General features: G+C 37.1%; 1 protein-coding gene across 1 annotated transcript in view; it reads left to right on the forward strand.

Annotated features, from left to right (window-relative positions):
* The first annotated feature begins 3997 nt into the window (after positions 1-3997).
* Positions 3998-15477, forward strand: part of COL5A2 (collagen type V alpha 2 chain) — a 128697-nt gene continuing 117217 nt past the window's right edge. The window contains exon 1 of the mRNA XM_085585315.1: positions 3998-4065. The gene's annotated coding sequence lies outside the window, so the exon portion shown is untranslated. The remainder of the gene's footprint in view (positions 4066-15477) is intronic.

Genomic DNA, 15477 nt, shown 5'->3' on the forward strand with positions numbered 1-15477 from the left:
AAGAAGAATGTTTAGCACAATTCTTTCTCACATTTCTTCCTTTAAAAAGTTCTGTGCTTTATTTTCCTTGTACTGGATTTGCTCCAATTTTTTTGTCATGAGCTCAAAGTTTTACTTAAATCTTACATCTGTTAAATTAATCTATTTGTGTGTGGCAGACTACAACAGTGATTAATATTTCCCATCTTGGTGTAGACAGTTGATGCAAAGCACAGGATAATATATTTAAAACTGCACATTTCTAACTACAATCCTATTAGTCATCTTTTCTAGACAAAAATGAAGGGTCATGTCTACACTCAAAGTGAGGTTAATTTAAAAAGCAGACAGAAAATACCATGTAAAAGCTCACAGCAATTTCAGACCATGCACTGATATATGTACCTTTAAAAAATTCCAGGGTGTGAATTTTTTCATTTCTGGAAGAAAATACAGATGTTCAAACTCCAGCATTACCCACAGCACTAGTCATGTTTTCCAGGCTGGCTTCCTAGATGGACTGTGGCTTCCAGTCTTGTATCTCTGGGATTCCTCTTCAACTACATCAACATCTGGCACAGTGATTTTATGCAGTTTTGTTATTACTTTCCCCATTTAAAATACATACACCATGAAAAATATTATGGGATGGTGACATGTTATCATACAAAGGAAAAAGGTTGTGGCTGCAAAACGTCACCTCTGCTTTAATGGTTAAACATGAAGATTTAAATCATGGGAGGATAGATGCCCTGATCATAACTTTGATTTAATTTTATTTTTCTTACCTCCAAATAAGAACTTTCATCAAACAATAATCAGTGATAACCTAGGCATCTGTGTCAAACAGAGAGAGCAGTCTGTGGAGCAATGGAGCCACCAAGGAAGTTCTCAACCACAGCTCAGTGACCTTTAGTATGGCTGCTGTGGTCCAGCCCTCCCTTTAGCAATGCTGGAAAAATGCTGCTGAGAACAGAAGGTTTCAAAGAAGGGAAAGTCAGTCGTGGTTCTTGTTCATTCTACTTAAAGATGATAAAGCAGGCAAATAACCCATATGTTGAACAAAATTGAGTTTTGAGAATGAAAATAATGCCCAAGGTGAATTTGGGGCAGACAGGAGTGTGACAAAATCAGCTGACAAAAGGTGACTTCATAGAATTACAGACTTGATCTCTTTGGATCACTTCTATAAGTCTTTAGTTTGTAGCACCCAAATTGCAGGGTTTTGTCTTAAATTGCTCATAAATCAAAAAATTGACATGCTATATTTCCCTTGCCTTTCCCAATTCCTCATTTAAAACTATGGCTTTTATAAATTTAATTTTATATGCGGCCGGTGCTTTATGATGTCATATAAGGTAATTTCTACTATTTCTGCCCAGTTTCTGTCAGAGTTTCCTTAATGTGTAGCTCCATGTGCTGCAGATACAATTAGAGCTGCCACAGCTGTATCTCCCTGTTAGTAACATGGCTGAGCTGCATATAAAGTCATTTTGCTGAGGCTCAAAGACCTGGGGGTTTGCAGGACTTACTCAGAGTCAGCTTGAACTTGGTGACTTCCAGAGATACTGGTAAATAAAATGTCTCTGTCGGGCAGATTAATATTTCTATTTTAGCTTATGGAAGAGTAAAGTAGTAGCTAGCCAAGGTTATTTGTTTTAGTTTAATTGCAATTTAGGTAATTAAATTAAATAATCTAGTGCCTTAGAGGTAGATTTCAGAAATTTATTTAAAATGGATAATAAGAGAATTATTAATTCTTACATACTGTTCCATAACCCAAAGCAAAAAGGATGGCTTATATGAAATTTTATATTCTCAATTTTTCATTTTATCAAGTAGTACTACGTGTCTGTCTTTTTCTCTAGTCTGAAAACGGTAATTGGAATTCACCAGTTCTGTGGAATGAAGCAGGGGCTGAATTCTGAGTACAACAGTAAATGGAACTACCTGTATTCCTTCCTAACCAGGAGTACCCACTGCCCTGTAATTCAGAGAGGGACATCCAAAGCTGTCTATAAACACTTAGTCATAAAAAAGGAGTCCCAAACACGAAACCTTGATCTTGTCTTTGATAAGAATGCATCTGAATAAGTCAATTAATAAACATATTTAGTACTCCCAAGCTTTCCTAGCAGTTATGCCATTGTAATGTCTTGCCTCCTGATCTTCCTGCTTGCATTCTCGGAACTTTCAGAGTATAGTTTGACTTTCTACTGTAACTTCTCAAGTTTGCCAGAATTTCTGAACTGTAGTCATCTTTATAGCTGCAATCATGGCAAAGTCTCTTGCCTTGTGCTCCCCTGAGAGTGCCTCTTATTGGGATTCTTGGAAAATAAATCAGTGACTGTTTCAGCCCACGTTCTAGTGAGTGGCCGACCTCTGTATCCCTTTGGATAGCTCTGAAGTGACTCACAAGTCTTGTCCAATCCTGGCTTTCATAGCATTTTTCCATTCACTTCAGCTGTAGAACAGTATTTTTTCCTGCACTTCGGCTCTGAGAACATAAGGGAATTCTATTTAGCATACATTAAATTATTTGATTAAATCTGTGCCTCTTACTGGGTTCATGTGGCAGGTCCTTTCCTTTTCCCTGCCATGAGTTTCTGAGGTTGGGCACTGAGCAGGCATCTCCTGGCTGGCCCTTGGCTCTGTGTGCCAGCAGTGTGACCTTCTCCTGGCACTCCACAGATTGCTGCCATGCTCAGCCTGATTTAATTTACCCATTTGCACAGATTATATTTTGGAAAAGGAATCTGGCCGTGTTGATATGTGGAACAATGCAACAATGCATTGACAAAACTTCTGTGTTGCACTGTGGGAAATTACGCATCTGCTTGCAAAAATGGACAACCCAAGTAAAGTATGTAGCCAAGACATAATATTTTTAAAGGCACAAAAACCTACCAGGAATTAGACTGACACTTAATTCTCATGTAGTAATTCCAGTAATAACTTCATTGAACACCTGTTACAGAAAATCATGTTCCATTACATGTACTCCCTCAGCACAGGTAATGAGACCTTGGGGGCTGTGGGTTCACCACGACCAGAAACCATGGCATCATATTGGCTCCCCACATTTTGGGGAGGTAATGCATTTCAGTAATCTGCTTCTATAAGACAGCTTGTCCAGTCCATCAAGAGTTCCATAAACTCTATTTCAGTTTGCAATACCTTGTAATTTACTCTATCAAACAGCATGATTTCTTGTAAGAAGTAAAACTGAGTGTTGTAATATTTCATAAACTATGAAAATATAATTTTCTTTGGTTTTTTTTCTAGTTTTGGGAATGTATCATAGGTGTCATACTTTGTCAGACAAGCAACCTGAGACTTGGGATTATGGGATGATTAAATCCAGGTTATTTGAAGTATTTATTAATCTTAAGATTCACATCAGATTTCTAAAGGCAGATCTATAAGACATTTAAGCAGGCAACAAAATCCTGGTTTTGAATGCTTTTTTTTCTGCTCCCTCTGAAAGACTTTAAAATGTGAGCAGTGTCAATTTTAGTTTTGTTCTGGTTTTGAACACAGCATGAGTGCAGTTGTTCAGGCTGTACCAGTCCCCTGCTCTTGCACAGAACCTGCTTGGGTCTGTGTGGGTAGTCAGGCTGTAGCTGGGGTTTCATTGATGGCAGGTTTCGGTTTTAGTCCTTAGCTGTTTCTGGCCATAGCCCATCCTCAGCTGCTGGGATGTCCTGTCCATATGGCAGACAAAATCACGTCAAATTAAGCCAGATTCAAGATGGTGCCACTTTCCATGTAAAACACAATATCCATTTGCTCTGACAAAGTTTAGCAATCACAATGATGGATTTATTGTGTGATATAAAAGAAACAGGTGTCCTGATCTGAAGTCTTGAAAATTGTCTTGTATGCATAAATATGTTTATGAAACAGTCATTACAGAGGGGAAGGCTCGATTGTTTGAAAACAAAATGTGTACTTTTTTAAATACAATGTTGTAACTGGAAATTTTTTATCAGCAGATTTGATCTACTTGATGAGAAAGATCTATTTCAATGAAAACTATTAGATCTGAGTGATGGAATCTTTATTCTGAAGGAGAGATTGTATGCAGTAAGTAGCAGAAATATTTTGTGTTTCTTATTATATTCTTAAACATTTAAGACTCCAGCATATTATGAAGTAGAGATGATTTTATTGAGGCTGAGTTAATGATGCCTAATACTACCTGCTTCTGGAATGGCTAGAGCTCAATTTCTGTAAAGGGTTACCTGCCTTACATTGTTAATATTAATTTGGCTTCCCCCCCCCCCCCCACCTTTTCCAGTTAAAATTACCTATTTTTACTTATTTAATGAAAGATTGCTTGATGGCTTCAAAGAGATGAATCCAAGGGCACTGATACCTTTCTGTATTTATAGTATTTATTTACTGCATTCTTCCAGCTTTCACTTCCACGTGGTGGGTGAAAGAGAAGAGTCACTGTTCTCAAGTTAAAACAGCTCTCAAAGATACTTAAAAATAAAGATCTCAATGTTGGATTAAAAATACAAAGCTGCATTTCTTTATAACAGACAGCATTGCATTTCATGTGTTCCACTATTAAATGGAGCTTTCTGTGCTAAACCCCACCCTTTTAAAATTTGTCCTTTTTTAAACACTAGAGGTTACTTGAGAGATTGTTTTTTTCAAATAGTGTAATGTCTTAGCAAACCTATGCCTGAAAGGTGTGTCTTTTTAAGAATAAATAACTGCTGAGAAAAGACAGCTTTGAAAAGGTATAGCAACCAATAATTGCAAAATGTTAATGATAAAGCTGGCTTTGCATCTGCAACTGATTGTGTTTCTGTGATTATTTTTCACAGCAGCCAGAAATAGGTGCTTGCTTGTTAGCAAAAGTAAATTTTAATGACAATTCTCAATCATTCATGTTGCTAAGAGGTTAATTCACAAACAGGTGGTACTAGGTGGAGTTAAAAAAGTGTGCCAGGCACTGTAAGAACTGTCCCACAGGCTGTCAGGAGAAACCATCTCCAGTAGCATGCAGCTATGTCAGCTGAAGGGTCAAGGTAGGTGAATTGTAGCCTTCACAAAGTGCTGGGGAAGTAAATGTACTGTCTTTGACCTGGACTTCTAAACATGCAAAATGTTTAAGGAAAAAACAAAGTGAATCAACTGCTAAGTTGAGGAGTTGATGTCTTCGTGTTCCTGAGAAGTGATTCAGGTAACTTCATTTTCTATGCACTTATTTGCTTTGCAAACAGCAACAACAAAAAACCCCAACAAACCAAAATTCCACACCAAACCCTGCCTCCCCAAAATACAAAAAAACCTCCACCTGAATATATATATATCTGTGAACCACATTTTTGTGATGTTTGCCTTCACAGATCTTATTTGTGGTAGACTATCTGCAGTTGCAAATCTTGCTCTCATATATTTTCCAGTAAGAAAAAATATAAATTAATAGATATTTACTAAAGCAGTAATAGAAATTGCTAAAACATATACTTTTATCTTTTTGAAGTAACCGTAAAAGCTTTTTCTACAAAATTCTACTTTTTTTTTGGTGGGATTTCTACTTATGTGATAGGACTTGACCACTTGATAAAAAAATACCAAATTCTCTAGATTCCAGAAATCTAGCGGAATGTGGGTGCTGTTGCCACCAAGTCCAGATATCTGAATTATCAGTTCTGACCTTGTCTATCTTTATTAGAACCAACGGAGTTCTTCAGAGATGCCAGTTTACTGCTGTGATAAATCTTGAGGAGTGGAATTTTTATTGTTTTCTGTTAAAGATTTTAAGAACAGGGTGTTGTCAGCCAATTGCTGAAGTTTATGAATTAGAGATGTGACACACAAAATCCCACAGGTAAATTCCCTGTGCCTCTGTGCTGGTAAATCATCCACTGTTTAGAACACTGCAGAATCAGTGGTAAAAACTATAAAATCAGTAACTAGTAGAATTTATTTTGTATGTGCCAGCATTTGTGGCACAGAAAATATGACCAGTTTTTGAAGGGTTATCTAAAATGCCTCTTTAAGTTTCTTTGTGCAGGCCTGTGTGATGTCACTGAACTATATTTGCCCAACGAAAATTATTTTGCAGGTGGGATATTTTGGATCAAAATGACAATCCTGTTTATATAGAGTTTTGTAAGTTATAAAGACATAATTGGGCATTTTATATGAGCAGTATCTAAGAAGGGTTGTGTTTTATTAATTTGGAAAACAGTAAAGCTTGCAGAAATTGTTTGCATTATGCCTTTGAAGTCTGTTGTCTTAACATCTTGAATTCTGCTTTGGCTTCCTGGCTTTGTGACAGAGATGCTCTCTGGAATGACTAAAGAATGGTAGCAACTACACTTTAGCTCAGCTGCTTCAGGGAATCCAGGTTTTGGTACATGGTTCTTATGGCTTCCAGAAAAACTATAATTTAAAATTGGCCAGAATGAAGAGGACTAATTTGTAACATCAGTCATAGTAGCACAGTACTTGCAACTTCTGCCTGCTAGAAAACTTGCAGAGTTAAAATTGTATGAATTTGTTCTGTATTCCTATAAAATAGAGAAAAAAATTCTAAACTTAGTGCTCATAAAGTTTGATATCATGTTTTTTGTTCCCTCTCTGCTCTCACAGGAATGTTATAGGCACTTAAAGCATTGCAGTAAGTCACTGCAGGTTTGATGCTCTTCCATGCTGCACAGATGTGTGGGTTTTTCTTAGCTGTGATTCTCATCAGGTAGTTTAGACTCTTTACTAAGTTATGTAGCAGAGGAGAAAAGAGAAGAGGCTTGTGAAAAGAGAAACATTGGACTTTAAGACCAAAAAATAAATGGGAAGGGAGAAGAGAAACTTTGTTATCTCCAAAGGGGAAAAAAAAAAAGGTTTTTTTTCCCCACATTTTCTACATATTCATTATATAATTTGCACATCCTCTCACATAAAGTTTTATTGAAAAATCATATAAAACATGTTTTTTTTGTTTTTTGAGAACTTTATTTTTTAAAAATTAAGGTTTTACTGTTTTAACTGGATGAATTATGTCTGAAGCACTTCTGAATTCTACTTTATGAGGAAAATTTTCACAGCTGTATAGTGAGGTATTCCCATTCAAATTCAGCTGTAGTTGAACACTGAACTCCTACTCTTTGAAAACTTTCCAGAGTACGTTTGAGTATTGGAAAGGGGCTGTATGGCTCCCTGCAGCTTGTGCAATGACTGGAACATGCAGAAAGCAGCTTAATTTGTGGCTTCTAAAATAACTGTTTGTGAAAATTATTAATAAAATGTGATGAAGGAACTATTTTAAGACTTATACTGATGACAAATTATGAGAGAACTCGTAAAGAGAGCAACAGCCAAAAAAACCTAAGCAACAACAAACTTCAAAACCAACTGAACTGCTGATATCAATGTTCTATAATTACAAAAAAATAGATGCACATACCCCACACCCCCAAAAAAACCCAACACAAAGCCAACTCAAGCCTGAGGTTTTGTAGTATTAGAAACCCATGATATGCTATTTTTAATGTGAAAACTCAAAGTGATCGAGTCATGCATCTGCCCAGTTTAATAAATGTTAGGCCAACAGAATATACTTCCTAAAATCTGAGTACACTTGCTCTTTTTAGATTAGGCTGACAAACCAAAAATTTTGCCTATTTATTCAGGGTTTTGTTTTCACAGTGAGTTAAAGTATGAGCAGACTATTTCCCTGTACATTCTTGAAAAAGTGAAATTTAATATATATTCTAGAGTATATTTTTGGGGTGAAAAATTTTATAAATACTCCATGCCTGTAGGACAAGAACACTGTAAAATTAGAAAGGTGGAGTGGAGAATGCAGCGGTGAACACAATGACAAATCCCAAAGAAGCAGTGCTTTCCCCATGCCCCTTCTTGGTAGTGGTATGGGACCTGTTGTCACCTTGCAGTGCTAATCACTTCCTAGGTGACATTTGCTGACAACTAACTTTACAGTGTCAGAAGAAAAAGTTTTAAAAGGCACTTGTAGATTACTCTAGTTGCCTTCTTATATACTAAGCATTAGTAATCTAACTCTCAGAGTTAAGATGGGGCTTAAGTGCCTTTAATGTAATGCGTTGAAAACCCGTATGGGCAGTGGTCTCAGGGATTTCTGTTGCCTGGCACTTTGCCCTGGCTCATGTTTCCACAGATACTCTAGAGATGAGTAAAAGGACACTTTTCCTTCAGTCTGTAAAAAGCTGATTGAGCATTGCTTTGGTATGAAAGACAAAGACCTGTCTATGAATTATGCAGTGGAAACTATATGGGAGAAATTAATACTGTAGGTATGGCTCTCCTTCTGCTGGGTCTTGGCAGTAGTTCCAGGTTATCCCTGTGCTGTGTGTTACTGACAGAGGGGAAACTTCAAGGCCCCATGCAGGTCTGGAAAATTGCTTTAGGAAAATTCAGTCATGTCAGACCAAGTAAAATAGTAATGCAGAAACTGTAAAAGGAACAGCAAAAACATTTGCAGTGTCTGCCTGCCTGGTCCTCTCTTGCTATGCTTCCCTTCCACTCCTGAGCGCATGATAGCTGTCAGAACTGTCAGAACTTCTTGGTTTTCTTTGTGAAACTGCTACTCATTCTGATTGACTTACTGAGGAAAAAAAAAGAAAAACAAAAACCTCCAGAAATTAAGATGAGCAGTTCCCACAAAAAGCAAGAGTGGAGTTTAAAAGTGAGAACTGAAGAGGACTGAAAATTCCTGACCTCCTTAATGTTCTATCTGAACTTTTTTCTGTGTTTTTGTTCAGCATTTTGGGCAAAGATTGATTTATGACATATGCAGTTTTCATCTACAGCTGTACTCAAGTCATGAATGGGTAGGATAGGATTTGCTTTTGTGATGACATCATAAAAATAGCACTGTCTGGAAGCAATTCGAAGTGTCCCTGCAACATGAACAGCACTCTATAAAGGCTTTCTGACTTACAAAATATTTTCTACACCATCAGACTTAACTCTTCAGTGACTGTAGATGTGTAGCAGTTGACAAAACACATAGAGTGATGTGATCTAGCAGGAGACAAGCCACAAAGGACATAAAGTTAAGATATTATAAAGTCAGAGGTATGGGTATTCCAAGGATGTGAGGATAAATTATTCATCTAAGTAGCATACTGCAGATTAAATGTCCTAACTATTTGCAGGTTTTTACTAAATATTTCATAGATATAACATTTACATATATGCATAGAATTGAAATACATGTGTGTTTCATGCTTTTAGATACATTTTCCATGAATATTAACTGGGTTTGCAGTCCAGAAAACATTTGGACTTAAACTGTTAAGAAACACTGTCCCAAGGGCACTTTCTTTAGAGAGAGCTTTTATGTAGGTTGGAAATGCCTTGCTGTTTATACATAAGTGCATACACAATATGTACATTACAAGTGGGTGTGTCAAAAAGCATCTGCAAGTGGTTTGTGGCCAGCTTGAGCTGCAAATTTCCATCAGTGCCCAGGGATGTCACTTCTTGTAACAACACTGAAAAGTGTTTAGTTTGCTCTAAAACTTTAGTTTCTCAATTGCATTTTTAGTAAAAATAGAAGATGTGTCTTGCCTGGAAGTAGCTGATAAGTTTATTATTCTTAGCTTCGTGTTGTCTGAGCTGCTCCTGAATTGAATTGAAGTTCACTGCAATTTCCCTTGTAGCTTCTAAAGAAAAGTGAACTGTTGGTTTGTGTTTCATTAAAATTCTGTGTGAACTGTGCCAGCTGAGGAGATGATTACTGAATATTCCTGTTGCCTCAGGCAGCTGAGGCCACTGCCTCAGCAGTTATCCCAAGCCAAGTCGTTTGTCTCTGTGGTCAGTGAGCTTGTTTCTCTTTTCCAGTGTATTTTGGACTTTAATGTACAGTTTTTTCTATTTCTTTTTCCTTAAAGAATAATGCATTGGAGTGTTACTGTGCTGACAAAAAGAATAGCTAGTGTCCCAATAAAGGCCTAGTGGCTGAGGCAGGCAGGGCCAGTATGAGGAGGGGGAGCTGCTGCAATGAAAGTGCTCCAAACAGCATAGCACAGAGAGGGCTTGGATGGAGAGAAGTTTACTGCATGTCTGCATAATCTACATTGAGGAGGACATCTTTCTCCGTTGAGATGTTTTCCTATGTGATTGGATAGATTCTCTTCTCTGGCTGAAAAGCAGAAGGCAGAAAAATGCAGTGTATTAGAGCAGGCCAGAGGTTTCAGATTCTGTGAGCAGGGAAACACATTTCTGGAGGAGCATATCTTATTGCATAACCTCTGCTTAGCAGCTAAAGAAGAAAGCAAGTGCTTTCTCCAGGCTAAGAGCCACTCATGACATGCCTTTTGCTCCAATCTGAGAAGCTCATGAAATAATCATTTACTTTGTACAAGTTTTCCATGTGAGCTGAAAGAATAGCTAGGCTTTATGATTGCAGCTATTACTTTCATCCAGTGTCAAAGCTGAGTTCCAAAAGGTCTCTGTTTAGTCTCCAATGAATGAAAAATGTTCCCTGCTCCTACTGAAAACTCTCTCATCTTTTCCAAGCAGTTTCTGTGTGAAACAGAGGATGTGTCTGAGCTGTAGAGGCGGCAGCAGTTATGCTATGGCTACAATAGGAATTTGCAGAGCAGTTCTCTGTCTGGAATCCAAGCTGAACATCCCTTCACTTGAGTAACATGCCTAAGGAAAGGCAGGATAACAGAAGGAAACCATGTCCTCTGTGTCTGTGCTCCCTGCTTAGGGATGCACATGAGCAAAGCCCTAAATGAACAAAGCCTAAGTGAATTTCAGAGTGCTTTCCTTTTATGAAATGTTTGCTGCTTTATGTACTAGCTGTTCCTCTTTATTTATATACCACTAAACCACTTGGTGGAGGATATGTATTTTAATTAGGAAAAAATATTGCAACTTCAATTTTGATTTTTATTTTAAATTAGTTTCTAAGATTAGAAGTGCAGGCATTTGAGAATAATGATTGTTTAAAGAAATATCGATTCGGAGGGATTTTTTTTTAAATTTTAAAGTAGTATTGAAACTTGCCATATGGTTGTGAAAAGATTTTTATTCCATTCTTAAAACCAGAATCAAAACTGCATTGTGTCCTTACTGTTCTTCATATTTGTACAGAAGCAGTTTATGGAGCCGTTGTCTTAGAGAGGTGGGAGTTTTACACAGAACTCCATCAGGTATGAATAGGTCTGCAAGGAACAAAGCAGAGGAAATCAGTCTCTGGTTGCTCAATGCTCCTTAACAGCTTTAGCATATGACATGCAAGTTCTCTGTCTGCGTTTCAGAAGAGAGGAGCTGGTTACAGCAGTGCCCTGGCCAGATTCCAGCAGGGAACTCCAGAGCTCCATCTGCCAGCTCCCTCCCGCAGTTACAGACGGGTACATCTTGCCTAAATAAAGCATCCACCCACTGCAGATCTCTCCTGTGCACAAGTACATGCAGTATGCACAGTTTGAGTGTCTTCATGCCTATGCCTAAATAATCTTCTGGTTCTAATAACGCATCTTCACTGTGTTATCAGAAGCAGCTCTTCATTGTTGTGTGTTATGTGACATGGATGTTTGACCCCCACCAAATTTTCTGAAATGCTGAATTTTTTTTCCTCATCTTTGGGCATGATTTTGGCTTTAGAGAAATATTTTTAGTCTCTATCAAATACAATGCTGAAGAGGAAATTGGCAGAAATTTCTTTTGTAACGATGTTTAGAAGTATCAAGTGCAAAATGAAGTACTATTGTATAGGAGCTGGCAATCTCTGTGAGGTGGAGAAGGCCTGGCATCTCTCACCCTGAGGGTACTGGAAGGAGGGAAATGTCTCTCTCCATCCAAAAGTAGGATTTAGGTTTTGCAGCAAGCTTTGACTTTTGAAGACATGCTTCAAAGAAGCAGTCATTATAGTTTTACCTACAGGAAATCTACATTGCTTGTCATACACAAACCAAGATGTGTGTCTTTACCAGGATGTGACTGAGCATCTTTTCCAGCCCTGCACCTTGTTTTTGCTTATTCTAAACTGGCTCCTTTGAACAAGAGACAATAAGAAAGAAACTATACAACATCCTCCCAGGAAGCAAAATGTTTGTTTTAGAGGAAAGAGAAAAAGAGAATTCAACAGAGGCTCCTGATTTGAAAGACATTTGCAAACAGTGGCACAAGGCAGTGATAGTCTGACATGATAAACATCCTGGGCCAGCAGTTGCATTCCTTTTCATTTTTTTGCAAACCAGAAATTTAAATCAATTTACCTTGAGCATTAGTGTTATGTATACAGTATATGCAGGCATTTTCTGACTCCAAAATAAGTAACAAACGTCTTTTTTTTTTGATGCTGAAAGTATACTTAATATTTGAATGTATATTTCTACTGTTACAGAAAAATAACAATTGTGGAATTATTGCCATGCTTCTGTTTCTACAGTCTTTGTAGTTGGATGTCAGGGAAAATGCAATTCCTTATCTCTAGTTTTCAATAGATTTTATTTTCCCATTTCCCCAAGGTTTAAGAAAGCAATTGCTCTTTGGCAGTCAAATTTGCAAACAGATTTCTTTGGCATATGTGCTTCTGGCATAGCTGTATATTGATAATCAATTTTACAATAGAATAAAAATGAAAAATCAATGATGGTAGTTTAATATTTCCTTGATAATAAAATGGTCATTCAGTGTGTATTTTTGTACCCTAGCCCCAGAATTATGTTAATTGTTGCTAAACTCCTGCAGAATGAAATTATTTATAAACTCTTGTCAGTGTCAGAAAAATGGACAGTAGTTAAAAATCTGGGCATATGAGATGCAAGTAGGACTTTCACAGTGATAGGATTTCACCCTTGGATTATGCTGAGAGTTCTCACTCAAGAGATGCCTGAAAACTTAAGCAATTTCTTTTTTTTTCCTACTGGGAAATAAGAAGTTGTTTCAGGCTTGTGTCAGAATTCATCTGAGTGGGTATGTAAGCAGGCAAGTTCCAAAATCACTTTAAATTAAAAATCAGGCCAATGATAGTTTATGTTCCCTGCAAGCAAAAAATTCTCAGTATCCAAATATAGCTTTAAAATACATGGCCCCAAGGAAGGATTAGTACCATCTTATGATAAATATGATTAAATAGAAGAGTCTATTTGAAGTTCCTCTGGAATTTGCCACTCCTATATTTGTACACCTTTAGCTACTCCTGGAGAAAAGTGAGTGAAAGGAATTTTCCTGGGATTTGTATTTGAAAACTTCTAAGAGCCAAGGAGTCTTAAATTACTCTAAAATTTATTTGGAATATGAAAATGGGAGTCTATTCTCTTTTTTTGTCATACTGCTGATAAAGTAAATATTGTGATGTTTCAACAACAAAACCCAGAGAAGCTGTCAGTCTTGAAATGCAGTACAAGTTTTGTGAACTATTGAGTGAATGGTTTCTATTTTGAATGTCTAGTAAAATGAGGAAGAATACACAGATTGAATTTACATTCTGAAACAGAATTTTGTGGTGAAGGGAAGGAAAAAACATACAAGAGCTTTCCTCTAAGCAACAATCACAGAGTAAAAGTATGAAAAAGAAAGAATACTAAAATGTATCAGTTTAATCTCCAGGTTTTGTGAGATGTAGCAGGCTGTGGGTCAGGGTCTTGGCAGAAAATTAATGCATTTTAAACTTAATGTGAAAATACAGGAGGGCATGATACAGGCAATGTTCAGGGAGTTGTGTACTGTGGTGGTTTGGTAGATAATGACGCTGTGTGGCTAAATGGATCTTCTCCCTCCCTCATTTGGGTGATTTCTCATATCCCCAGGACTTTTGTCTGAACAGTTATTGTCATGGAAATCACCAGGTGAGCAGTTCTGTAAATGACTGGCACCACAGTAATGGTCTTTGGTATGGAGGTGGAATTTTTGTGGCTGCTAAAACTGTTGTAGCCTTAGGCACACTTAAAGGATCAGGAGGTTGTGTTTCCCTATTAGATGCTGCCCTCATACTTCATTCTGTTTGTATGGATTCTGTAAGTGTGTATGAATATGTGTGTGTAGAGTGTGTACGTTTATGCAGAGGGAGTGACTTTTGTGCATGTGTGAATGGAAAATTCTTATTTGGCAGCATTTTAGGCGAAATGATTGGGAATTATAGAGATTCTGTCAGGACAGTAAGGCCTCGTGGTTTTTTTTTTTTTTTTTTAATTTAACTGGAAATAATACTTGTGAAATATGTCATGTTGATAATACTAAAAAATAGAATTTATCTTTTATGAGAACAGACTCAGTTTGAACAGGTATAGCTCAAGCTGTAAATTTATTTACCCTAATTCAGAGAGACAACTTTAAAGCCTGTTTCAGCCTCCAAGGCATCTTTTGATGGATAGTTATGACAGTTTATGTACTAATAACACTTGTTCACTAGAAAATAATTTTGAAACCATAGATCACCTATGTAGTCATCCCACTATTTAACTTTCAGTCATTGTTGGAGTCAACCACAAGCTTACCAGTCAAAATATTTATTTGTTTATGAACCCTCTGGATCCCCTTGTCTCCCCAGAATTACATTATTTAGGCACCTAAATAAGCTGATGTTTATTTTAACACAATTAGGGTAAATAATATTGGTAACTTAGGAAATTGTAATCTTGGGCAGGGTTATGAGAGATGAAAGGTCAAGCTGGTGTGTACAAGGTGGGTGGCTTTTACAAAATAGAGCAAATGCATTTAATAGCATATCTTTAAAAATTCATAACCTTAAAAATTCATTAATTTTACTGGTGTCTCCTTAGCAGTATAGGTAAATAGGCTGCCTTTGACAGCTGCAGACACCATGATAGCATACAGGCTTCATATTTACAAAAGATTGAATAAAACCTGCAATTCTTTGACACTTCTTCTACTCTCAATGCTATCATAAGTGCCTCTTCCCTCTTGGCTGGCTAGTGTTAATTTTTTACAGTGGAAAACCATGGCTGGTGGTGAATCATTAGACCAGCAACTACTGGCCTTGTCTGTAATGGTGTAAGTGGTAGTCAGATGCATGTGAAAGGCAGTCATTATCTGAAGCAATGCTGAAATTACAATATTCTAGACAAAAAAAAAAAAAAAAAAAATCAGATGCCACAGTAGAAAGGTTGCATTGTGAGCAGGATACTTAGGTTACTCAGGATACTCTGAAAATTATTATAGAATGATGGGTCATTTCTTGTTTGGAGCAGACAGGGTTGTTCATATGTAAATCTCCTAAGGAACTTTTGAGGAACTCTAGACATGATGTGTCATATTTGCCCTATAATTTTAATATCATGTGCTATATTACTGTGTAGCTGACTTTTAAGTTGCAGTTTTAGATGTGTTCTTGATGTGTTAAATTTAGAGTAATCTATATTTAGCAAGTGCAATGGTTTTCAGGATAGCGTTGCTCAACTGTTTTTTGGCATATTACTCTGTCAAAAGGCAGGGCTTGAAAGAGGTTTGTGCAGAATTCAGTGCTTGGTCCATGAGGACCAAAGATTCACAGCCTATACATTTTTAAACAATGGAGAA

The sequence above is a fragment of the Lonchura striata genome, chromosome 7 (genome assembly GCF_050655825.1).
Source record: "Lonchura striata isolate lonStrDom1 chromosome 7, ASM5065582v1, whole genome shotgun sequence".
NCBI classification, from domain to species: Eukaryota; Metazoa; Chordata; class Aves; order Passeriformes; family Estrildidae; genus Lonchura; species Lonchura striata.